This window comes from Ranitomeya imitator, chromosome 4, assembly GCF_032444005.1.
Source record: "Ranitomeya imitator isolate aRanImi1 chromosome 4, aRanImi1.pri, whole genome shotgun sequence".
In the NCBI taxonomy this organism is placed as follows: Eukaryota; Metazoa; Chordata; class Amphibia; order Anura; family Dendrobatidae; genus Ranitomeya; species Ranitomeya imitator.
This window is the reverse complement of record NC_091285.1, coordinates 442,318,576-442,346,474: the sequence shown is the minus strand read 5'-3', so window position 1 is coordinate 442,346,474 and position 27,899 is coordinate 442,318,576.

Genomic DNA, 27,899 nt, shown 5'->3' with positions numbered 1-27,899 from the left:
GTGTGGGGGACGAATGGAAAACGGCGTTTAACACCAGAGATGGGCACTATGAGTATCTGGTGATGCCCTTCGGGCTCTGTAATGCCTCAGCCATTTTCCAAGACTTTGTCAACGACATCTTCCAGGATATGCTTTCCACCTCAGTTGTAGTCTATCTGTCTGGATGATATTCTCATCTTTTCTCCAGATATTGACTCCCACCGGAGAGATGTTGGCAGAGTCTTCGACCTCCTACGGACAAACTCTCTTTATGCTAAGTTGGAGAAGTGTATGTTTGAGCAGGAGTCCTTACCTTTCCTGGGCTATATCATCTCCGCCCAGGGATTGGCTATGGATCCTGCCAAACTACAGGCTGTGATGGACTGGCAAGAGCCCCATTCTCTTAAAGCGGTGCAGCGCTTTATGGGGTTCATTAACTATTACCGCCAGTTCATTCCCCACTTCTCAACTCTGGTAGCTCCCTTGGTAGCCCTCACCAAGAAGGGAGCGAATCCCAAATTGTGGTCGGAAGAGGTCTCCAAGGCCTTCACTTCTATTAAGTCCCACTTTGCTAGCGCTCCCATCTTACATCGTCCCGATGTGGATAAGCCATTCCTAATGGAGGTGGATGCCTCATCCGTTGGTGCTGGAGCAGTCCTCTATCAAAAGGATGCTCAAGGTCAGAAGCATCCGTGCTTCTTCTTCTCTAAGACCTTCACGCCAGCGGAGAGAAACCACTCCATCTGGGATAGGGAGCTGCTAGCAATGAAATTGGCCTTTTCTGAGTGGAGACATCTTCTGGAAGGTGCACGCTTTCCCTTCCAAGTTTACACGGACCACAAAAATTTGGTCTATTTGCAAACAACCCAGCGGCTAAATTCTCGTCAGGCCAGATGGTCCTTGCTCTTTTCCCGGTTCCACTTTTCCCTTCATTTTCTCGCCGGGGAGAAGAATATTCGTGCTGATGCTCTCTCTCGCTCCCTTATGTCAACTGAAGAGGAGGAAGAGGAGCCTCGGCTTATTGTCCCTTCCGAGAGCCTGAGAACCGTAGCGCCGGTTTCGCTGGAGTCTGTGCCTCTGGGCAAGACTTTTGTGCCCATTAATTTGCGACCGGAGGTTCTCTCTTGGGCTCATTCGTCCAGGGTGGGTGGACACTTTGGGACAAAGAGGACATCTGAGCTACTGGCGAGGACGTACTGGTGGCCGCATATGGCCCGGGATGTCAGGGATTATATTCTGGCATGTGTCTCCTGCGCCAAAAATAAATCTCCGCGTCAAAGGCCAGCTGGGTTGCTCTATCCCTTGCCGGTCGCAGATAGGCCCTGGGAGATGGTCGGGATGGACTTTGTCGTGGGTTTACCCAAATCTCGCGGCTGTACCATCATTTGGGTCATCACCGATCATTTCTCAAAAATGGTGCATTTGGTGCCGCTACCACGGTTACCTTCTGCACGGGCCTTGGCAGCATTAAACACATCTTCCGCCTACATGGTATGCCTGACAAAATTGTCAGTGACCGGGGTCCCCAGTTTGCGTCTCGGTTCTGGAGAGAGCTTTGTCGTCTTCTCAGTATTGAGTTGAATCTCTCTTCCGCTTATCATCCCGAGACGAATGGGTTGGTAGAGAGGGCCATCCAGACCTTGGTCACATACCTGCGACATTTTGTTTCAGCCAGGCAGGATGACTGGGCATCCTTGCTATCATGGGCAGAGTTTGCGCTGAACAACGCCGTAGCTGACTCCACTGGACAAACCCCATTCCTCCTCAACTATGGTCAGCATCCACGGGTACCTGTGCCTATGCCCGTGTCTTCCACAGACTCCAGGGTGGCAGACTGGGCTGTGGAGGCACGGGATATTTGGGACCGCACTCAGGATGCCATTCAGGCCTCTAAGGAGAGAATGAGGTCCTCCGCCGATGCTAATCGGCGCCCCGCTCCGACCTTTGCTCCTGGCGACTTGGTGTGGCTCTCCGCCCGTAACATCAGGCTGCGAGTTGAGTCCACTAAGTTTGCTCCTCGCTACTTGGGTCCCTTCAAAGTGCTCGAACAGGTTAATCCTGTGGTTTATCGCTTGGCTCTTCCACCACGCCTGGGTATCACCGACACCTTTCATGTGTCCCTCCTGAAACCCGTGTACATATCCCGGTTTTCCGAGTCATCTGCTGGGACATTGGGTTCGTCTTCGGACGATTATGAGGTGAATGCTATTTTGGGGTGCAAGGTGGTACGTGGCAAAAATTTTTTTTGGGTGGACTGGAAGGGTTATGGTCCTGAGGACAGGTCCTGGGAGCCTGCTGAGCACATTCGGGCTCCGCAGCTCATTGCTGCCTTCGAGCGTAGCGAGGCCCAGGGGGAGGGGGCCTGGGGGGGGCGTAATGTTAGGAGTCGAGTTTCCTCTGCTGCACAGGGGGAATCTCGATCCCTGTCTGCTGCGGTCTCCCATTCTGTACCGGCCGCAGTGGGGCCTGCTCAGCGGAGGCGTCGCTCCCAGCGTCTTGCTGGGACTGATTCTGTGCAAAGGGTTACTGTTGCCTTTTCTGGCTCTCCTGTTGTACCCTGCACTGATCTGCGGCGAGCGGGCTTCTCTGGGACTAAGTCCTTATTTGCACACACTGAGCATGCCCAGGGCAAGATCTCCCGTTGGAGATCGAGGGTCACATGCTCAGGTACTGCAGCACATTCCATTGGTCCTCCAGGAAGGTCCTGAAAGGGCAAAACTTCAGTAGCAGCTTCCTGTGCTGCAACTATATAAACTGCGCATGACCGCACGGCCATGCGCTAGTATTGTCTTGATAATATGTGTGTGTGTTGTGAGTGAAAGTCGCTCTTTAAAATACCCTCCCTATTGGATGACTATTCGCGGAAGGTGTATGTTTGCTATCTAGCGCCCGACTTATCCAACAGCACGTTACACACATAACAGCGTCTAGTTGCTGTGACCGCCTGTACGGCGCCGTGCGCTTCCTCTGCGCTTTCCTTACCCAAGCCTGGGTGGTTAGTGGCGTCCGTCAGTGCGGCACTGCATGCACTCTCGTGCCTTTATATACTATTTTTATAGTTTCCTTACACACCCAGTTGCGGTGTTGTGCCAGCAAGTGGTCTAATCGGACTTCAATCCTGTGTTGGGGTTGTGTTCGCTGACTTCTTGCTCGCGCTCTATGTGCGGTACTGCGGTCCTGTGACACAACAGGATCGCTTCCTTCACGCAGGGTGAAGTTAACCCGTGCGTGTATACTTATAGTACCGCCATATAGTCCGTCTTACTAGCAGCAGGGTTTTTACCTGCACAGTGGACCTCGGACTGCGAACGCACCTAGTTTCATATCATCTATACTTGGTGCGTTCCGCCAGTCCTTAACACTTTGTTTCTGCTTCTCCTTGAAAAACTTTTTTAGCCTTGTGACATGGTGATACCACACGCCTTGCCAATGAAGAGCAAAACAAACTAAAAACCCAACTGAGAACAATTTTAAGGATGAAAGAGTCTTTATTTATGGCAGCAGTATGTTCTCAGTGGAATAAGCAAATGGGATTTTGCAAAGATGGTCTTCAGTTACAGCCCCTATAGGTGCCATAAATGGTCCATGTATTTTGTTGACCTGCCATTCTCTGTAATCTAGTAAAAAGGTGGATTGTAAAAACAACCTGTGTTAATGCAAGACCCTTATAAAATGTTTTAGGATGGAGATTTACTACACATTTTTTACTACTCCCTAGAGAAATGCTTAACATCTACATTTTTTCTGCTGCAAATTAAATTGTAACTTTTGCCAATGACTTTAAGAGAACAGTTCATTATTAAAAGCGTGTAAACATAAATGCTCACTGGTGCATTCTTTTCAATTATCAAGAACATAGTTTTCCTCATGTGATGATCTAAAAGAATATTTTTTTTTATTCAGAAGCTAACTGGATTTTAGATAAGGGAATTTCCTGCTAGAAGTGTAATGCATAATTCTGCATTACAATCAGAGTACATAAGGAAAGTCTGCCTGGTGGTTTATTAATATTGATCCACACAAGGAAAGCAGTTTTTGGTCTTTTGATCTACGGTACTTGGTAAACAGCATTACATGCTGAAGGTTTTTTTTTTAGCCATTTTGGCTTTTTTTCATGTAAACTTACAAAATAAATATGAGAAGATAGACCCCTTTGAGCACTGGGACTTTGATATCACAAGGTGCATCCAAAACTCAATCCATTGCATACAGCACAAGTCAACCTCATGTGATGCTGACATTAAAGGAGTTGTCCGATATGCATACTGGTGGCCACATTCCGATTAGACTGTTTCCAGCCTCGCTCAATACACTTTCATTGAGCGAACTGCACCCATCTTGTTAGAATATGGTCGAGAGTATGTGTGGCACCCCAGGAGTCCGGATGTCACAATGGCATTGCCTTCCTACTGGGGGGGGCTGTGATGTCATGCCTAGATGCAAGGAGGGATTCCCTAATCAGGTAATACAAACATACAACACCTTCCTAACTCCAGACCAGAAGGGGGAGCTCTAAATTCGGCTTCAGGGGAGCTTCCCTATAATTTCTGGTTTGGAGGCAAGATTAGTGAGTTGAGTGCGAGACACTGAAGGGAAAGGAGGCAAGAGAGGAGTCCAGGGTCTGGAGCTGCGATTGGGCTCGCCCCAAGATAAAGCACAAAGAGCCCGGACACCAGAGTCTGTCGTGGTGAGAGGATTTCATACTCTTCCACTGAATCCGGAGGACAGGAGATTCCAAGTCTCCTGGCCCCAACTGATGTCCAGACGCAATACAGGAGGTCAGGAGCCTGGCAGTGCCCAGGACAGGCTCAGGCTGTCAGCCATACATAGTAACATAGTAACATAGTTAGTAAGGCCGAAAAAAGACATTTGTCCATCCAGTTCAGCCTATATTCCATCATAATAAATCCCCAGATCTACGTCCTTCTACAGAACCTAATAATTGTATGATACAATATTGTTCTGCTCCAGGAAGACATCCAGGCCTCTCTTGAACCCCTCGACTGAGTTCGCCATCACCACCTCCTCAGGCAAGCAATTCCAGATTCTCACTGCCCTAACAGTAAAGAATCCTCTTCTATGTTGGTGGAAAAACCTTCTCTCCTCCAGACGCAAAGAATGCCCCCTTGTGCCCGTCACCTTCCTTGGTATAAACAGATCCTCAGCGAGATATTTGTATTGTCCCCTTATATACTTAGTTTGAAAGTACAGACACCGAGAGGACTTGTGCAGAGCTTCAGGCAGCAAGGGTCAGAGTACAAAGTGCAGAAGGAAGGCCTCGAACCCACCTGGTTAGGTGGATCCCAAACTGTTTCCTGGCTGCCCGCACCCCATCACCACCTGCTACCTGTAGCCAGGACTGTATCTGCGTTTCATCAGTAAAAGGTAAAGGAAACTGCTATCCCTGTGTCCTTCAATTATTTCCTGCACCCTCAGTCCTGTACCCCACTGTCAATCATCCCTCTTACCAACTGTACCATAGCCCTGGGGACTAAGCTCTGCCTGTGGGGTGCTATACCAACCCCTTTAAGCAGCATCGGCCATCCCTGGCTGAATACCACAGGTGGCATCACGAATTATCCTTTATAGACTTTATTCTCCACTTCCATTCATCCCCTTTAACTGGATGCCCAGGGCCATGGATCAGGTCACTGCCACTGTGACCACCCCTTTAAGTACCACCGGACCCGGCCCGAGTACCCCACGGCCCTAATGGGGGTTCCATATGCATATCTCATACTTGTGGTCACATGACTGCCCGCTCCTGGTGCCGACACCTGAGAATCCTCACAGCTTGAGTGGCACCCCATGTAACCAGTTGTAACAGTGGTGTTGCCTTCCTTTCAGGGAGGTCGATATCACACTTGGAGGCAAGGAGGATTCCCTTTACCAGGTAACGCACCTACATACAACACATTCTGAATCCAGGCTAGAAGGGGCAGCTCTGAATCCGGATTTAGGGGAGCTTCCCTAGCTTTAAGTGTTCTGGTCTGGAGGAGGAGTTAGTCAATCTGGAGAGAGAGTGGAGGAGTGAGGAAGGAGAGTGGAGCCGTGCAGCCAGGACTGAGCTGCAGCTCCAGGAAAGGAAGTGAACCCGTTGATTGTAGTGAAGCATCAAAGGAACGAACCACAGGAGAAGGAAAGGGGCTCAGAGGAGAACTGTGACCGGGCACCCTCAGAACAGAAGCTCAGGAACCAGGCACCGTGAGCCCTGGGGACCCCGCTTCACCTGTGGGAATCGTCACCATCTATGCTGCAGTAACATGACCCCAGAGGACCCCTTTAAGCAGCGTCGGTCCCTATTGACCGAGAACCACAAGTGGCGTCACAAACACAAACTTTAATACAAATCCCTTTAAAAGACCTTTCCCCTTTAACTGGGCGCTCAGGGCCACGGACCGGGTCGCAGCCACTGTGACATCCCCTTTATGTGCAACCGGACCTGGTACCGAGTAGTCCACTGCCCTGTCGAGCCACTCACTTGCAGTGTGCACCATTTGAGGATTCACAACTCTGCAGTCACACAGAGTGACCGCAGACTTGTAGTTTAAGACCAGACAAGCCCTTTAAATCAGGTAATTACCTGCTGTAGTTTTTTTTTTCATATAACAAGTATTCTGCTAGTCGTTACCACTTATATACAAGCAGGGGTGGATTAAGGGTAGCCAGGGCCCCGGGCTGTTCAGACACTGTTGGCCCCCCCGGTCATGTGACGGGGGTCATGTAACGGGGGTCATGTGACGGGGGTCATGTGACGGGGTCATGTGACGGGGTTCATGTGACGGGGGTCATGATATACCCGAACCAGATTATTCCAGAAAAATGGCCGGGCCCTACCCTACTGTAACCTATTAAATATTTGTTAAAATCTGCAATACAATTTAGGAATATTTTGACCAATAATATCACATACAAGGAACAAATCCCACCGCACCATGACCAGACCACAAATTACAACCACAGTGATCGAATAATATCACATACAAGGAACAACTACCACCGCACCATGAGCAGACCACAAATTACAACCACAGTTATTGAATATTATCACATACAAGGAACAAATACCACCGCACCATGTCAAGACCACATATTACCACCAATTGGTGACCAAATAGCACATACAAGGGACAAATACCACAACACCATTTCCAGACCACATATTACCACCACATAGTGACTGAATACTACAATACTGATCAGTAATAAAAAAAAAAAACACAATACTATCACCACAAGTGCCAGTATTCACAGGAGATCTGTACTTAGTATGCAATGTCTGTGTAGAGGTAATACAGAGATCACTGGTGGTATTATACACAGGAGCTCTGTATATAATGTATAGGTAATACAGTGATCACTGGTGACATTGTACACAGGACCTCTGTATATAGTATACAGTGTATAGTGTCAGTGTATATGTAACACTGACTCACCAGTGACGTCTCTAGGTGAAGTCCTTCATCTTTCATCCAGCACAGACCGCCATCATTTCTTCCAGCCAGGACTCCTTTCTGCAGGAAATAACACAGTTATCTCGAGCTCCGCTTGTAGAACACATTACTTAATTTTTCACAACTTCTACATTACACCACATGAAGAAAAAAAGGCGATATAGTGTCACTCTGCACAGTAACAGGACCGCCCCCTCCCCCCCATTTAAAACAGTATACTCAAAAAATAAAATAAATACATCACTGCAGTAATAATATCCCTTAATTAGCCCCTATGGTAATAATATTCCCCACCCTGGCCCCGTGTGTCTCATTCCTGGCTCCAGCCATATGTTCTCCCATCCTGCACTCATGAGTATCCATTCTACACCTTATGATCTCCTCATCCTGCCCCATCTGTCTCCATCCTGCACCATGATCCAATCCTGCCCCATGTCTTTCATTCTGCCCCGTGTCTCCAATCATGCCCCGTGTCTATATTCTGCCCATGCCTCCAGTCCTGCCCCCAGTGTTTCCAGCAATCTGCCCCAGTGTCTCCAGCATTGCCCCAGTGTGTCCTCCAGCAATCTGCCCCAGTGTCTCCAGCATTGCCCCATTGTGTCCTCCAGCATTGCCCCAGTGTCTCCAGCATTGCCCCAGTGAGTTCAGCAATCTGCCCCAGTGTCTCCAGCAATCTGCCCCTGTGTCTCCAGCAATCTGCCCCTGTGTCTCCAGCAACCTGCCCCAGTGTCTCCAGTAATCTGCCCCAGTGTCTCCAGCATTGCCCCAGTGTGTCCTCCAGCAATCTGCCCCAGTGTCTCCAGCAGCAATCTGCCCCATTGTCTCCAGCATTGCCCCAGTGTGTCCTCCAGCAATCTGCCCCAGTGTCTCCAGCATTGCCCCAGTGTATCCTCCAGCATTGCCCCAGTGTCTCCAGCATTGCCCCAGTGTCTCCAGCAATCTGCCCCAGTGTCTCCAGCAATCTGCCCATGTCTCCAGCAATCTGCCCCAGTGTCCCAGCATTGCCCCAGTGTCTCCAGCAATCTGCCCCAGTGTCTCCAGCATTGCCCCAGTATGTCCTCCAGCAATCTGCCCCAGTGTCTCCAGCATTGCCCCAGTGTGTCCTCCAGCATTGCCCCCCAACCCCCCCTCCCCGTGTGCCCACCGTTAACCGATCAAAAAACAAAACAAAATAAAAAAAACAGAGTCTCCTCACCTGACCGACGCTCCAGCGGCGATCTCCCTTCCGCAGCGCACACTCGCCGGCGACTGACAATGACGTCAGACGCCGGCGACGTGTGTGCTGCGGCCAACTTCAGATGCCAGCCTCCAATTGGCTGGCAGCTGTTTTTAACTATTGACATGCGGGCACGCACCCGCACGTCAATAGGAAACCGCCGCAGCGCCGGAAGGGGCCCGGTGAGCAGATGAGAAGGGGCCCGATGCGGGCCCCTCTCTCTGCCCACCGGGTCCGGGGGCACATAAACGCCGCCCGGCGGGCACAGTCACACTCAGGCGGATTAGCAGAGGGTCAATCTGAGCGGTAGCCCAGGGCCCCCCCACACCACTGGGCCCTGGGCTACCGCCCATATTGACCCTCTGATAATCCGCCCCTGTATACAAGTGATAGTTAACAAGCACTTTTTTCTTTGCCTGTTTTATTGATCTTCAAACCAGTTTTATCAAAAAGTATGTTTACAAGTGCGGCACATTTTACGCAGTGTATTTGATGTGTAAAATAAGTACAGTGCCAGCCTAATCAATGAGATTTCTGAAATGTAATGCCTATACTGTGTTATTTTTCCACACATATTTTGTGCCCTACTGTTGCCAAAAAACAGAGTCTTTGCAGCGCTTTGAAAAATTCAAGTAAAAACTTGGGCAAAAACGTACGCATTGTTTTTTCTGGCATCACTCTGGTTTTCGGTGCAAAAACGCCACTTCTGATCATTCTTTAGTATTTCCAAAAGAAACAGAGACACTGTGCACTCCATATTTGAATTTAGAGAGCTCATATTGGCGTGAATAAATATTATTTTGCACAGAGCAATGGATATAATTAAACAGTATTTCATTAGATTCAATATAATGAAACCATGATCAGTGATCACATCACATGATTTTTATATGCGATCTTTAAATAGAAAACGCAACCCCATTAGGTATTAGTATAGATTATTGATCTACCTCTCAGGCCATTTGAAGTGTCAAGACATTAGTGGTCCCATACGTTCTACATGATGCACCATTGTTGATTTGTTGTGTTATGTCTATTAGTATAGTGCTATTTATGCAGACCTTGTGCCTATTGCTTATAAATATGGAAATACAATGAAGGCAAAGATGGCGTGCCGTTACATATGTTCCATTAGCCTCTTCTCTGCCTATCTGTATTATGGCAGTCTAATTGGTTAGGTTGGTATTAACCCAGGGATGGCGATGCATCTTCAGAATGGGATCTTACAGATGTACGAGGCTGCTCGCTGGAGCCATGTGGTAAAACAAGAATCTGTTACATATTAATTACATTGATTCCCTACGCTTTTTGCTTCCTAGTCTTATTGTATTTACATGTCTCAAGAGAAGGAAGGACAAAGTTGCCATTTTAAGACATTTAGAAAAAGCTGCTTAGACTTTCAATGAGAATTGCATCGCACCAATCTATATTGCCATCTGAGCCCTGCACACGAATAAATCTTATAATACTACATATTTTGGTTGCTGTTAATAATTGTAATTAGTTACTCCTGACTACCATGTCCTAATGTAGAAATCTCAAGCTTTGTGTCAGATTTCCAAACCTTTTTAAAGCAGAAAAAAGTAGTGGGGGGGATATTATTGTGAACAGAAGGAGTGACAGAAGGAGGTACGGCGAAAACAGAGGAGGTGTGATTGGCACAGGAGATAGTTATTATAGGATAGAGGAGAAAGACAAATACATAGTCGGGAGCTAGGCGTATAAAATCATTAAATAGGGAAAAGAAAATATCCAAAAAATGTATAAGTCACTTTTTGGATTGAGTGATTGTTGTAATAATACATGCCATAAATAAAGGTACGGGAGTAAAACAGAGGAGGGGGAGGGTCACGGCGGTGTCCTTGAGGACAGTCTTATTCAGCACAATCACTGGTGTATCTCTTAATATTTAATTTCTAAAGGAGAAGCTTCAAAGAGTCGTGAAAGAGGAGGAGGGTCATTTCTGGGTAGAGTAGAACCGGACATGCAGCGAGGGGAGACGGCTGATTGACATTCTGAGCACTCCAGTCTTCGACACGTAGCAGGGAATATTGATCTTTCAGAAGCTTCATTCTCAGCCGATAGATATTGAACAGGGCAAGACCCTGTGAATGAACATCATGAGAGTGTGCAGAAAGGGAAGGGTGGATATTAGTAATTGCAGTTTACAAGGTAGTTGGATATTGGTTGAAAGACAAAATTGAAACAACATTCATTATGTCTGTATTATGATATGAAATCTGATTAAATTACAGCAGACTTACAACTATTAATTGCTTCGTATATGCTAATGAATTGGTGTTCTGAACATTTTACTTTACAATTTACTTTAAAGGGAATGGTTCATCGGAAATGACCATTTTTAGCAAGGTATTTGAGTTCCATTTATTTTATATTCTCATTTTATTTTCATATCACAAATCTGAGAAAGCAAAATAAATAATATTGCTATTTTCATACTGGCCACTAAGACTTTTTTAAACTTTTACGTTCAGTCCTTTCAGAAAGAGTTTTCAGCAAGGCTCCTTATCATCAGAGGCGGGATTACTATGACACACACAAACAGCTGAACACAGGATCCACCAATCATAGCAGTCAATGTCACAGCTGACCCCTCCCTTTTACCGATAGGGTCTGAGTCAGTCTATCGCTGCTAAAGTACATGTGTATTTCCTGATAGAACAGGAAGTATGGGCTAGAATAAACCCATTGGCCAGAGTGAAAATTGCAAGATTTCAAATAATAATAATTAATATAGATTATAATATTGCAAACAAAATTTACAAAAATTAATAAAAACATGTCATGCAAAAACTGATTTCAACAATAGGTCATTTTCTGAAGACACTTTCCTTTGAATATACAATTTTTGGCTTCAATTGAACTTGCTATGGAAAATCAATGCGTACTGTATAAATAATAATTGTATTGATGGAAATGTCAGTGAGATATTCATAATGATTTTTCAAACTACAAAATATTTTCAGGTGGGGTGTAAAGAAAACCTTATATTTTGTTTTAGCTAGTGTCCATAAAAATAAAAATAAAGTTTCAAACTTATTAAAATATGCTAGGTCTCCCATCTTCTGACCTGGGTGGGAGATCAACACTATGCTAATGAGGATGTGGCTACAATTGAATATAGTCTAATAACATTGGAAAAAGTGAAGGAATGGCCACAGTTGGTGTCACTAGTATGTGGGCTTTGTGAATGTCACTGTTAAGAGACGCCGACTGTTTCTATAGTGAGCTATGCACTAGCATGTGAAGATATAAGAACTCACAATAACTCCATTTTGTTATTTATGTATTATAAATGTTACAATTTTAAACTGTAAATTTGATAAATTCATAGGATAGTTTAGACCAGTGTTACCACGGCATTGAATGGCGGCAGAGTGGGATGGCCCAACTCCCTTCTCCCAATGCACCCATACTTATTTTACTGTAATAGCTGTCTCTACTCACAATCAAGGTACTGCCTTCTAGCCTCAAGCCTTCTGCGCAATAGGCGGATATTTAAAAAAAAAATACACTTGAGACCTCTGCATCAATGAAATGTCACATCTCCACCAGGACCTGCTCCTGTAATGTCTGCTTCTGACACCAGGCACCTCCATATTTATTCTGCAAGCGGCACTGGTGATAAAAGAGAGGTTGGAACAAGAAGCTCTGGACAGGACAGGGTCTGTGGCTGGTTGTGTGGCTGGTACCTGAAGTGCCATTCAGTCTGACAGTATGGGTTTGTGTACTGCCCAGCTAGATTTAACAGTTCCCTGCTCCAGTGACTTAAAGAGCACCACCTCCTAGTTAATCTTCCAGCTTACTGCTGGATGCTGCAAGATATAGCCTTGTGCTCCTCTGATTTAGTCCTGTCTATTCTGCTCCTGTGTAGTATTATTGTTTCCGGTTTTGACCTCAGTTTGTTTTACTGACTATTCTTGTGAATTCTGATTTTGTACTTTTTCATGCCTTCTTGGTTCTTACAAGGCAATATGACTACTCCTGCCAGTCTGCACCACAAAACAGCAGCTTATTCGGTGACCCCAGTCCATGATTCCCTGTTTAAGCCCAGATCCCTGCATATGGGTTAAATGATGAAGGTCAAGGGAAACCCTTGGATTTGGTAAACGGAGTGGCTTGCACAAAGCCTGTTCATGGTAGATTTTAGAGCTGCTAGGCAATTATTTTTTACTGTCCCGAAAAATAAAAACACAAAGGCCAAACCCTCTGTCTCTTCCAGAAATGTGCATTGCAGTCTACCCATAAAGCAAAGTCCCATCTGCAGTCTGCCATGGAACATATTTATCTAAAATATAATTATCCAGTATGAATTGTAAGGCTTCTAACCTGGTTTATGTAAGTTATTTCCTTTTTGAGGTTGGTTGATAGTAAGTTGTGTTATGAAAGAACAACATGCTGGACATTTGGAGTATAATTTACTGTAATATGCTTTAAAGGATTTGGCCACAACTTTTATACTTAAAGGGAACCTGTCAGCAGGATTGTGCACAATAACCTACACACACAGTGTCAGGTCGATGCCGTTATACTGATGTCCAGCAGCCACAAATCATGCAACTGCGTCGACAAACTAAATCTCCGAGCACGTCAAAATACTCGAAGATCACCCGAGCATGCTTGGGAAAACCCGAGCGGCGATTATACTCGCTCATCACTCATAGATACCGTTGGCAGCTCCCGCACAGGCGCGGCGGGCAACATTTTCAAAATGACTTTTTTCTTTTAGCTGAATAACATGAAGAAAATGTATTATTGACATATAAAACATGAGATTATGCTGCAGAGCAGGTGCCATCAGTATGCACAGATATTCATTATGCAAACTAGGGGGCAAGTCAGTGAGGGATCAGTGACCTGTCAGCAGTCTGCATTATGAATACCTAATCAGAGCACCCCATGCAGATCCGCCCTCCAGACCCACCTTAGGGCACGAGCATATCATTAACTCAAAATTGTAAATAAAGATTAAAGAACAACCACAAGATGGAGTTCATCAACCAAGTTATACTTTTAATCAGTATAACGGCACCGACCTGATACTGTGTGTCGGTAACTGTGCACCATTCTGTGGGAAGGTACCCTTCAACCCCTTAATGTCCAATGACGGACAAAGTCACCTTTTCCAGCACATGATAGCTGATCTGATCAGCTGACATGTGCTCCTAACAGCCGTGGGTAAAATCGTGATTCACCCACAGCTGTTAACATGATAAATGCAGCTGTCAAACTTTGACACTGGCACTTAACATGAACATGCAGGAAGCGCGTCATTACTTACTCCCATCGGCGCCTGTGTCACATGACTGAGGGTCGCCAATGGGTCGGCATGACAACCCGGGGTCAGCAGGAGACCCCTGTGATTCTCATAGCCGATACCTATGAGCACCACCCAGTGGTCGGCGCTCATAGCAAGTGAGGGATTCTGTTACATGCAGGCGATCTGATCATCTCCTGCATGTAGCAGAGCCGATCAGCATATGGCAGCTTCTAGTCTCTCATAAGAGTATTGAAGCATGCCAAAAGTAAAAAAAAAAAAAATTTAAAAAAATATTTTAAAAATAAAAAATATAAACATTTAAATCACCCCCCCTTTGCCCCATTCAAAATAAAACAAATAACACCAAAATGAAATAAAAACTTCAGTTCAGTGCACAAAAAATAAGTCCTCACCCGGCCACAGATCCCAAAAATGGAGACGCTATGGGCAACATTTTTTTTTTGTTTACAAACTTTGGAATTTTTTTCACCGCTTAAATAAAAAAAGAACCTAGACATGTTTGGTGTCTGTGAACTCGTAAAGATCTAGAGAATCAATAATTGCCGGTCAGTTTTAGCATTTAGTGAACTCTGTGAAAAAAATCCAAAAAACAATGTAGAATTGCACTTTTTTTTTTACAATTTCACCGCATTTGGATTTTTTTTCCCCATTTTCCAGTACATGATATGGTAAAATTAATGGTGCCATTAAAATGTACATCTCGTCCCACAAAAAAATAAGCCCTCACATGGCCATATTGATGTAAAAATATAAAAGTTATGGCTGTGGGAAGAAGGGGAGCAAAATATGGAAACGCAAAAACGGAAATACCCCTGGTCCTTAAGGCATTAAAGCTATACCTAGGATAGGCCATGAATGTTTAATCTGTGGGGTATCGACACCCCACTGGTCAGCTATTACCTGCACTAGTGGTGGCTTGAGTTTCTTGAATGCTGTCGGAACACAACAGCTTCTTCATTTCTATAGTGGCCATTGCAATGTACTGCAGACAGGGCCAGTTTTAGGCAAAGTGGGGCCCTAGGCAAAGATTAAAATGGGGCCACAAATGCACATCCCACAGAAGCATTTCAGTTGTATTTAAATGCGCTGATCTTAGGCCGCTAAACAAGTGTGATCGTCAATTCTGAAGTCGTTGGATGCTTGTTTCACGGCCTCTTTCCACCGTCTGAGAAAGAATGGTGGGGACAGAACGATCACTAATAGATCACTAACAGATCACCATACAGTACCATGTTATCAGCAGCACATCTACAGTTTACACCGGCGATGTCCTGCTGAGAACAATGATTTTTATTCCGGCATAAACAATCCAGTCACCCAATGAATATACAGCATTTTGCTTATTTAGTATAATACACCCCATACTCCTCCATATATTATAATGTGCACCTCAGTCCTCCATATTGTAAAATGTACACCCCATAGTCCTCCATATAATATAATGTGCCCCATAGTCCTCCATATAGTATAATACACTCCTCATAGTCCTCCATATAGTATTATACACTACCCATAGTCCTCCATATAGTATAATACATTCCTCCTAGTCCTCCATATATTAAAATATTCTTCTCAGTCCTCCATATAGCATAATACACTCCTCACAGTGCTCCATATAGTATAATGCACTGCCATAGTCATCCATGTAATAAAATTCACTTCCCATAGTATAATGCACCCATAGTTCTTCATATAGTAGAATGTATTCCCCATAGTCCTCGATACAGTATAATTCAGCCCACATATAGTATAATGCAGCCACCACCCCACAGAGTATAATGCAGTCACCCCACAGAGTATAATGCAGCCAACCCACAGAGTATAATATAACCCCCCACAGAGTATAATGTAACCCCCCACAGAGTATAATGTAACCTCCCCATAGAATATAATGCAGCCCCCCATATAGTATAATGTAGCCCCTCATAGAGTATGATGCAATCACCCCTCAAAGAATATAAATATAATACAGCCCCCCATAGAATATAATGTAGCCCCGAACAGGATGTAATACAGCCCACCTCTCCATAGAATGTAATGTAGCCCCATCAAAGAGCATGATGCAATCATCCCTCATAAAATCTAATAAAAACCCCCACAGAATATAATGCAGCCCCCATAGTATATAACACAGCCTCCTCCATAGAATATAATGTATAATGTACCCCCCAAATATATAACACAGCCACATAGTATATAACACAGCCTCCCCCATAGAATATAATATACCCCCATAGTATATAACACAGGCAGGGCCGTATTTGCCACTAGGCACTCGAGGGCACGTGCCTAGGGCGGGGACGATGCGGGGGGCGGCATCTGAGCAAGTGAGCAAGGTTTTTTTGTTTTTTTTCACCTCCAGACCGACCGCCCCCACTCCCGCCCGGCTCCCACCCACCCTACGACCGCCCCCCCGAATCCTCCCCACCCTCCTTGAAGAGTCAGACAATACTCTGTTGTGAATTCTGTGGCAGAGCTCCCTCCTGTGGTCACAAGTGGTACTTCGGCTGATTCTCTCTGTGAGCTACCGTTGGTGGAGGAAAGTGGTACTGCGGCTTCTGAGTTTCCCTCCTCAGGTGATGTGGTGAAGTCGTTAGGTGCTGCTCTATTAAACTCCACCTAGTGCTTTGATCCTGGCCTCCAGACAATGTTCTAGTTTTGGACCTGTTTCCTCCTGGATCGTTCCTGTGGCCTGCTGCTCTGCATAGCTAAGGCTACGTTCACATTAGCGTTACGCTAATGTGCGTCGCTGTTGCGTCGGCGACGCAGCGGCGACGCGCCCCTATGTTTAACATAGGGGACGCGTGCGTTTTTTTGTTTGCGTTTTTCGACATGTGCGTCGTTTTCGACGCTAGTGTCGGACACACGAAAATGCAACAAGTTGCATTTTTCGTGCGTCCGATTTTCGTCAAAAAACGACGCACGCGTCGCAAAACGCAGCGTTTTTGCGCGCATTTTTGGTGCGTTGCGCGTTGCGTCGCCGATGCGTCACCGACGCACCGGCGCGCAACGCTAATGTGAACGTAGCCTAAGTTCTGCTTTGCTATTTTGTTTGCTGTTTTTTTCTGTCCAGCTTGTATATTTGTTTTTTCCTTCTTGCTGGAAGCTCTGGGACGCAGAGGGTGTACCTCCGTGCCGTTAGTTCGGTACGGAGGGTCTTTTTGCCCCCTTTGCGTGGTTTTTGTAGGGTTTTGTGTTGACCGCAAAGTTACCTTTCCTATCCTCGCTCTGTTCAGAAAGTCGGGCCTCACTTTGCTAAATCTATTTCATCTCTACGTTTGTCTTTTCATCTTAACTCACAGTCATTATATGTGGGGGCTGCCTTTTCCTTTGGGGTATTTCTCTGAGGCAAGGTAGGCTTATTTTCTATCTTCAGGCTAGCTAGTTTCTCAATAACCAAAGAAACAATGGACACAAGAGCTCAAAGTAACAATTATAACAGCTTTATTAGAGACACAAAGTTTAACAACAATATAAACGTTAAAAATCATACATATAGGATGCAAGAGCTAAAAGCAGAGGCGAGCCTAGTGCCACGCACAAATACATAAATACAATACCGGGCAAATCAGATAGTAGCTGTAAAATCGTGGGGCCACATATGGGATAAATAGTAAGCTAAGTATAGTCACAATATTCACTATAGTTCTTAATCCCAGAAGTAGTGGCGGCTACATAAAAGATAAAGCTCCAAAATACTAAGCAGACGGCAGGAACATAACATCAGTGTATAGCCAGATGTATGGGTGTCACATTAGAGCATAGTGCACACAAATAAACCCCACCTGGCATATAACAACTATTAAATAGACTAAGTATGGCATAACAGTCCAATGCCTCCTAATGGCTCATCAAGCCATGCAATGCAAATGAACCCGGGAAGTCCCAAGCAAAAAAGGGGGGAAGACTAAGCCGAAGGAAGATGGATACCTTACCGACCTGCTGCTATCATGCGTGGAAGAGGAGGCCCCGACGCGCGTTTCGCAAAAGTTGCTTCCTCGGGTGGCGCTAGTGAAAAGTGGAAATGGAGGTCCTTAAATACCTGACTAATGTGACCTCCAGGCGGCAATGACGGCGCTGCATCTGGTCCGGCAGTGGCTGGAGGCGGCGGAGGCGGCGTCCAACGTCACACACCCGCGCCCCGCACTGACGCGTCAGTGGGAGGGGCCAGCCGTGCGACGCGAAGAGGACGCGTGTCCACGGCAACCAGACCACGCCCACCCAGTGAAGCGCACGCTGCCCAGAGGACGGAAGACGGAAGACGCTGACATGGAGAAAACAGCAAGGAGTCTATGGAGTGTAAGTGCGTATAACTCTAAAAAGTACGGTGAAAGTGAAATGAGATCTGACTAAGGTGCGTGTATGGAAGCCGAGCACGGCCTGGAATAAATAAACAAACTAAGATAGAATTGATATAAAGATTAGACAATAGTGTCAGTAATACAAGTGAAAGATCAAATAGTGCAAATAGCAACAATATGTCACTGGACAAAAAACTAAATTGGTATTGAATATGAGTATACTAATACTAGATGCTACAATATAACCTAACAAAAAGACAATATAATTTATTTAGGTAGCCTAACAATAATATAAAAGGACAAAGGCCATAAGAAGGAAAGTTACATACACATAAAATGAAAGTGAAGGTAAAGCACAAAGCATAAAAAATGCAAATGAGAACTCCTGAAGGGAGAATAATAGTGGTAATCCACTGTGCTATATACTATGGAGAGTGCTAGAGACTCCATAACAGCCCTGCAGCTAGTGAGATTATGGTGAATATTACTGTATAAAAACCAAGCAGTATGATAATAAAATACATGTGACACATAAAAATACAGTGAGACAAAAAACCACAGAAGTGGTTAATAATGCACCTAGGATAAAGACAAGAACGGAGGAAAAACCAAACAATGTAATATAAATATATATAGAGAGATATGTAGAAAGACTCTTGATTTCTTGGTGGTAGAGTCCAACAACGCTTCCTGAGTATAAATAGAGATTTAGTGGAGGACGTAAATAATCTGTTGAATAAATAGAGAAAAAAGAAATATGAGTAACATGAACAGAAGACAACTGTTAAAAAGTAATAAAATAAAAAAGAACCACAAAACACTAGTTAAAAAGTTTTAATATAGCCAGAGTAGAAATAAATGTGGGGCTATAAAAAACTATTACAAGAATGGAACGAAACTCAAAACTTCATTAAGCCCCTTAGGGCGAATGCAATCTATGCGGACAATCCATTGGGCTTCCAACTGGGCGAGTCTTTTCCTCATATCACCAGCTCGTCCATCCATGAGAACACGGTCTATACCACGTACTTTCAGGAGGTGACTATTACAACCGTGTCTTTCTTTGAAATGCCTTGGGATAGGCTTCAAGAACTCATCAGCCGATGAATTCAGAGCTGCTTTGATGTCCCTAATGTGCTCTCTGATCCTAATACGTAGTTGGCGTGATGCGAGGCCTACGTAAATAAGTCCACAGGGGCAAGTGGCATAGTATACCACGTGGTCCGTGGAACAGGTTATGTGCTGGTAATCCTAAATTCTTTAGACCCATCACTGGACTGACATGTAAAGCACCGTTCCAAGTTTTTACATGCCGTGCAATCACGACATGGGAAAAAACCCCATCTCGGGCCTTTAGAGCCAAACGCGCATTTTGATTCTGGGCCCCTATAGTAACTGTGGGTAAGGAGGTCTCTTAGGTTTTTGTTCCTCCGGTACGTGACAGAGGGTGTGTTTGTTAGACATTTAGTCAATACAGTGTCCTGTTTTATAATGGGCCAATATTTGCCCAGTATTTCTCTGACCTCCGTCGACTTATTTGAAAAAGTGGCTATGAATCTCACCTCGGTTGGTGTTTGAGCTTCCTTCTTGGTCACAAAGAGGCTTGCCCTGTCGACTCGTGAAGCTCTCCTCCTACACCGTCTGATAGTCCTAGATGAATAGCCCCGATCCATAAATCGATGTGAAATGTCTTCAGCCTGTTTTTGGTATGAACTGTCCTCCGAACATATCCGTTTTGCTCTAAGCAGTTGTCCATATGGAATGCTGTTTTTAAGATGTTTCGGATGAGCAGAAGTGGAGTGTAGGAGACTGTTAACTGATGTTGCTTTCCTATGTAGATCGCTCTGGAGGAAGCCGTCTCCATCCCTCTGAACACACACATCCAAGAAATCGATCTTCTCGCGACTGTAATGACAGGTAAGTTTTATGTTCAAGTCATTGACATTGAGTTCATCAATAAACTTTAGAAGATCTTTTTCAGAGCCTTGCCAGATAGCAAAAACGTCATCAATATATCTGGCCCACATAAGTATGTTGGAGGAAAGAGGAGTGGCATCAGTAATGAAGATTTTCCTCTCCCACAGCCCCAGGAACAGACATGCATAGGATGGCGCAAAGGCCGCCCCCATGGCTGTACCCTGGAGCTGTAGGTAGAGTGCCTCCTTAAAAATAAAAAAATTGTGACTCAATGCAAATTCCAGCAGGGATAGCAAAAACTTACAAAACCGGTCATCAGTATCAGTGTTGCTCAAAAAGAAGCTCACTGCCTCCATGCCATCGGCTTGCCGAATAGACGTATAGAGAGATTCGACGTCTAATGTGACCAGCAGCATGTCTGGTTCCAGATTAATGTTAGAGATCTTCGATAGGATATCCCCCATGTCTCTCAGGTAAGAAGGAAGTGTTTCAACAATAGGTTTAAGGTAAAAATCAAGCATCTTACCCACATTCTCTGTCAATCCTCCATTTCCGGACACAATGGGTCGACCTGTAGGGCATGTCAAGTTTTTATGCACTTTGGGTAAGAGGTACAGACATGGAGTCCGTGGTGCGTCAGGGATCAAGCCATCTCTCAAATCTTTAGTAATCAGTCCGTCGGTAAATGCTTCCTCAATTATATCCAGCAATTCCGCCTGAAAAATAGAGGTAGGGTTGAAACTCAGTTTCCTGTAAGTATCTTCGTCACGCAACTGTCTAAAAGCCTCTTTTTCGTACATTTCATTTGGCCATAGTACAATATTGCCGCCTTTATCGGCAGGCTTAATTAATACTCGATCAATAGATCGTAATTCGGTCAGGGCTCGTCGCTGTTGGCGGGTCAAGTTGTCATGTTGTAATCTGGTTGAAATTTTCTTTAGATCTTCAGTAACCACTTTGACAAAAAGATCAATCTCCGGAAAAAGGTTAAGTGGAGGGAAGCGTTTAGGCTTAGGTAGTAGAAACTTACCTATAGGGGCATTGGATGAAGATTACTCACAAAGTTCATTCAAGATGGCAATTGTTTCCTGTTCCTCAATAGTCCATTGGGCATTATCCGGATTGTTCTTCTGATGTAATTTATGAAGTACCAGCTTCCTTGCGAACAAATGGAGATCCTTTATTGCTGTGAATAAATTGAATGATGAGGTGGGAGAAAAAGATAGACCCAAGCTTAACACTTCCAACTGTGTATCAGTGAGAGGAAGAGAAGAGAGATTAATCACCTGCAGTTTGGATGGTCCTGCGGAATTAGTATAGACCCGTTTGGACGAATTATATTTCCGATTGTAGTTAGTGCCTTTTCTTTTATTCCTACCAATAGAGGAGGGACGTTGTATGTCCGAAGTCTCGGTTTTTCCATCAGCCGAAGAAAGAGAGGAAATAGAGGAGGAATGTGTTGACATCCGTGGTTTATACCACTTGTATACGGAATTGGTCTTAAAATCTTGTACATCTCTCATAAATTTACTGGTTTTTACTTCCTGAATCTCCTTTTCCCAAATAACGAACTGTCCATCAAGGTCCTTCTTAACCCCTTCCCGACCCATGACGCCACATAGGCGTCATGAAAGTCGGTGCCAATCCGACCCATGACGCCTATGTGGCGTCATGGAAAGATCGCGTCCCTGCAGATCGGGTGAAAGGGTTAACTCCCATTTCACCCGATCTGCAGGGACAGGGGGAGTGGTAGTTTAGCCCGGGGGGGTGGCTTCACCCCCCCGTGGCTACGATCGCTCTGATTGGCTGTTGAAAGTGAAACTGCCAATCAGAGCGATTTGTAATATTTCACCTATTATAAAAAAATAATAAATGAACCCCCCCCTTTGTCACCCCCATAGGTAGGGACCATAAAAAAATAAAGAATTTTTTTTTTTCCACTAATGTTAGAATATGGTTAGGGTTAGGGGTAGGGTTAGGGTTAGGGCTAGGGGTAGGGTTAGGGGTAGGGTTAGGGGTAGGGTTAGGACTAGGGTTAGGGCTAGGGGTAGGGTTAGAGGTAGGGTTAGGGGTAGGGTTAGGGGTAAGGTTAGGGTTAGGGGTAGGGTTAGGGGTAGGGTTAGGGTTAGGGGTAGGGTTAGGGGTAGGGGTAGGGTTAAGGCTAGGGTTAGGGCTAGGGTTAGGGTTTCGTTATGTGCACACGTATTCTGGTCCTCTGCGGATTTTTCCGCTGCGGATTTGATAAATCCTCAGTGCTAAACCGCTGCGGATTTATGGCGGATTTACCGCGTTTTTTCTGCGAATTTCACTGCGGTTTTACAACTGCGATTTTCTATTTGAGCAGTTGTAAAACCGCTGCGGAATCCGCACAAAGAAGTGACATGCTGCGGAATGTAAACCGCTGCGTTTCCGTGCAGTTTTTCCGCAGCATGTGTTCCATCAGCACACTGCGGATTGGCCGCTGCGGATTCGCAGCAGTGTTCCATCAGGTTTACAATTCCATGTAAACATATGGAAAACCAAATCCGCTATGCCCATGGTGCGGAAAATACAGCGCTGAAACGCTGCATTGTATTTTCCGCAGCATGTCAATTCTTTTAATTTTACACCTGTTCCTCAATAGGAATCCGCAGGTGAAATCCGCACAAAAAACACTGGAAATCTGCGGAAAATCTGCTGCTAAAACGCAGTGCCTTTTACCCGCGGATTTTTCAAATATGATGCTGAAAAATCTCACACGAATCCGCAGCGTGGGCACATAGCCTTACGGTTAGGGTTGGAATTAGGGTTGTGATTAGGGTTATGGCTACAGTTAGGATTAGGGTTAGGGGTGTGTTGGGGTTAGGGTTGGAGGTAGAATTGAGGGGTTTCCACTGTTTAGGCACATCAGGGGTCTCCAAACGCAACATGGCGCCACCATTGATTCCAGCCAATCTCGTATTCAAAAAGTCAAATGGTGCTCCCTCAATTCTGAGCCCCGACGTGTGCCCAAACAGTGGTTTACCCCCACATATGGGGTACCAGCATACTCAGGACAAACTGCGCAACAATTACTGGGGTCCAATTTATCCTGTTACCCTTGTGAAAATAAAAAAATGCTTGCTAAAACATCATTTTTGAGGAAAGAAAAATGATTTTTTATTTTCACGGCTCTGCGTTGTAAACGTCTGTGAAGCACTTGGGGGTTCAAAGTGCTCACCACATATCTAGATAAGTTCCTTGGGGGGTCTAGTTTCTAAAATGGGGTCACTTGTGGGGGGTTTCTACTGTTTAGGAACACCAGGGGCTCTGCAAACGCAACGTGACGCCCGCAGACCATTCCATCAAATTCTGCATTTCAAAAGTCACTACTTCCCTTCTGAGCCCCGACGTGTGCCCAAACAGTGGTTTACCCCCACACATGGGGTATCAGCGTACTCAGGAGAAACTGAACAACAACTTTTGGGGTCCAATTTCTCCTGTAACCCTTGGGAAAATAAAAAATTCTGGGCTAAATAATTATTTTTGAGGAAAGAAAACGTATTTATTATTTTCACGGTTCTGCATTATAAACTTCTATGAAGCACTTGGGGGTTCAAAGTGCTCACCACACATCTAGATAAGTTCCTTTCGGGGTCTAGTTTCTAAAATGGGGTCACTTGTGGGGGGTTTCTACTGTTTAGCCACATCAGGGGCTCTGCAAACGCAACGTGACGCCCGCAGAGCATTCCATCAAAGTCTGCATTTCAAAACGTCACTACTTCAATTCCGAGCCCCGGCATGTGCCCAAACAGTAGTTTACCCCCACATATGGGGTATCACCGTACTCAGGAGAAACTGGAAAACAAATATTGGGGTCAAATTTCTCCTGTTTCCCTTGGGAAAATTAAAAAATTCTGGGCTAAATAATTATTTTTGAGGAAAGAAAATGTATTTATTATTTTCACGGCTCTGCATTATAAACTTCTGTGAAGCACTTGGGGGTTCAAAGTGCTCACCACACATCTAGATAAGTTCCTTTCGGGGTCTAGTTTCCAAAATGGGGTCACTTGTGGGGGGTTTCTACTGTTAAGCCACATCAGGGGCTCTGCAAACGCAACGTGACGCCCACAGAGCATTCCATCAAAGTCTGCATTTCAAAACGTCACTACTTCACTTCCGAGCCCCGGCATGTGCCCAAACAGTGGTTTACCCCCACATATGGGGTATCATCGTACTCAGGAGAAACTGGACAACAACTTTTGGGGTCAAATTTCTCCTGTTACCCTTGGGAAAATAAAAAATTGCAGGCTAAAAGATCATTTTTGAGAAAATAATTTTTTTTTTTATTTTCATGGCTCTGCGTTATAAACTTCTGTGAAGAACTTGGGGGTTCAAAGTCCTCACCACACATCTAGATTAGTTCCTTTGGGGGTCTAGTTTCCAAAATGGGGTCATTTCTGGGGGATCTCCAATGTTTAGGCACACAGGGGCTCTCCAAACGCGACATGGTGTCTGCTAACAATTGGAGCTAATTTTCCATTTAAAAAGCCAAATGGCGTGCCTTCCCTTCCGAGCCCTGCCGTGCGCCTAAACAGTGGTTTACCCCCACATATGGGGTATCAGCGTACTCAGGACAAACTGGACAACAACATTTGGGGTCCAATTTCTCCTATTACCCTTGGCAAAATAGGAAATTCCAGGCTAAAAAATCATTTTTGAGGAAAGAAAAATTATTTTTTATTTTCATGGCTCTGCGTTATAAACTTCTGTGAAGCACCTGGGGGTTTAAAGTGCTCAATATGCATCTAGATAAGTTCCTTGGGGGGTCTAGTTTCCAAAATGGGGTCACTTGTGGGGGAGCTCCAATGTTTAGGCACACAGGGGCTCTCCAAACGCGACATGGTGTCTGCTAACAATTGGAGCTAATTTTCCATTCAAAAAGTCAAATGGCACGCCTTCCCTTCCGAGCCCTGCCGTGTGCCCAAACAGTGGTTTACCCCCACATATGAGGTATCGGCGTACTCGGGAGAAATTGCCCAACAAATTTTATGATCCATTTTATCCTATTGCCCATGTGAAAATGAAAAAATTGAGGCAAAAAGAATTTTTTGTGTGACAAAAAAGTACTTTTTCATTTTTACAGATCAATTTGTGAAGCACCTGAGAGTTTAAAGTGCTCACTAGGCATCCAGATAAGTTCCTTGGGGGGTCTAGTTTCCAAAATGGGGTCACTTGTGGGGGAGCGCCAATGTTTAGGCACACAGGGTCTCTCCAAACGCGACATGGTGTCCGCTAACGATGGAGATAATTTTTCATTCAAAAAGTCAAATGGCGCTCCTTCCCTTCCGAGCCTTACCATGTGCCCAAACAGTGGTTTACCCCCACATGTGAGGTATTGGTGTACTCAGCAGAAATTGCCCAACAAATTTTAGGATCCATTTTATCCTGTTACCCATGTGAAAATGAAAAAATTGAGGCTAAAAGAATTTTTTGGTGAAAAAAAAGTACTTTTTCATTTTTACGGATCAATTTGTGAAGCACCTGGGGGTTCAAAGTGCTCACTATGCATCTAGATAAGTTCCTTGGGGCGTCTAGTTTCCAAAATGGGGTCACTTGTGGGGGAGCTCCAGTTTTTAGGCACACGGGGGCTCTCCAAACGTGACATGGTGTCCGCTAAAGAGTGGAGCCAATTTTTTATTCAAAAAGTCAAATGGCGCTCCTTCCCTTCCAAGCCCTGCCGTGCGCCCAAACAGTAGTTTACCCCCACATATAAGGTATCAGCGTACTCAGGACAAATTGGACAACAACTTTCGTGGTTCAGTTTCTCCTTTTACCATTGGGAAAATAAAAAAATTGTTGCTAAAAGATAATTTTTGTGACTAATAAGTTAAATGTTCATTTTTTCCTTCCATGTTGCTTCTGCTGCTGTGAAGCACCTGAAGGGTTAATAAACTTCTTGAATGTGGTTTTGAGTACCTTGAGGGGTGCAGTTTTTAGAATGGTGTCACTTTTGGGTATTTTCAGCCATATAGACCCCTCAAACTGACTTCAAATGTGAGGTGGTCCCTAAAAAAATGGTTTTGTAAATTTCGTTGTAAAAATGAGAAATCGCTGGTCAAATTTTAACCCTTATAACTTCCTAGCAAAAAAAAATTTTGTTTCCAAAATTGTGCTGATCTAGAGTATACATGTGGGAAATGTTATTTATTAACTATTTTGTGTCACATACAGTGGGGCAAAAAAGTATTTAGTCAGTCAGCAATAGTGCAAGTTCCACCACTTAAAAAGATGAGAGGCGTCTGTAATTTACATCATAGGTAGACCTCAACTATTGGAGACAAACTGAGAAAAAAAAATACAGAAAATCACATTGTCTGTTTTTTTAACATTTTATTTGCATATTATGGTGGAAAATAAGTATTTGGTCAGAAACAAAATTTCATCTCAATACTTTGTAATATATACTTTGTTGGCAATGACAGAGGTCAAACGTTTTCTGTAAATCTTCACAAGGTTGCCACACACTGTTGTTGGTATGTTGGCCCATTCCTCCATGCAGATCTCCTCTAGAGCAGTGATGTTTTTGGCTTTTCGCTTGGCAACACGGACTTTCAACTCTCTCCAAAGGTTTTCTATAGGGTTGAGATCTGGAGACTGGCTAGGCCACTCCAGGACCTTGAAATGCTTCTTACGAAGCCACTCCTTCGTTGCCCTGGCGGTGTGCTTTGGATCATTGTCATGTTGAAAGACCCAGCCACGTTTCATCTTCAATGCCCTTGCTGATGGAAGGAGGTTTGCACTCAAAATCTCACGATACATGGCCCCATTCATTCTTTCATGTACCCGGATCAGTCGTCCTGGCCCCTTTGCAGAGAAACAGCCCCAAAGCATGATGCTTCCACCACCATGCTTTACAGTAGGTATGGTGTTTGATGGATGCAACTCAGTATTCTTTTTCCTCCAAACACGACAAGTTGTGTTTCTACCAAACAGTTCCAGTTTGGTTTCATCAGACCATAGGACATTCTCCCAAAACTCCTCTGGATCATCCAAATGCTCTCTAGCAAACTTCAGACGGGCCCGGACATGTACTGGCTTAAGCAGTGGGACACGTCTGGCACTGCAGGATCTGAGTCCATTGTGGCGTAGTGTGTTACTTATGGTAGGCCTTGTTACATTGGTCCCAGCTCTCTGCAGTTCATTCACTACGTCCCCACGCGTGGTTCTGGGATTGTTGCTCACCGTTCTTGTGATCATTCTGACCCCACGGGGTGGGATTTTGCGTGGAGCCCCAGATCGAGGGAGATTATCAGTGGTCTTGTATGTCTTCCATTTTCTAATTATTGCTCCCACTGTTGATTTCTTCACTCCAAGCTGGTTGGCTATTGCAGATTCAGTCTTCCCAGCCTGGTGCAGGGCTACAATTTTGTTTCTGGTGTCCTTTGACAGCTCTTTGGTCTTTACCATAGTGGAGTTTGGAGTCAGACTGTTTGACGGTGTGCACAGGTGTCTTTTTATACTGATAACAAGTTTAAACAGGTGCCATTACTACAGGTAATGAGTGGAGGAAAGAGGAGACTCTTAAAGAAGAAGTTACAGGTCTGTGAGAGCCAGAAATCTTCATTGTTTGTTTCTGACCAAATACTTATTTTCCACCATAATATGCAAAAAAAATGATAAAAAAACAGACAATGTGATTTTCTGGATTTTTTTTTCTCAGTTTGTCTCCCATAGTTGAGGTTTACCTATGATGTAAATTACAGACGCCT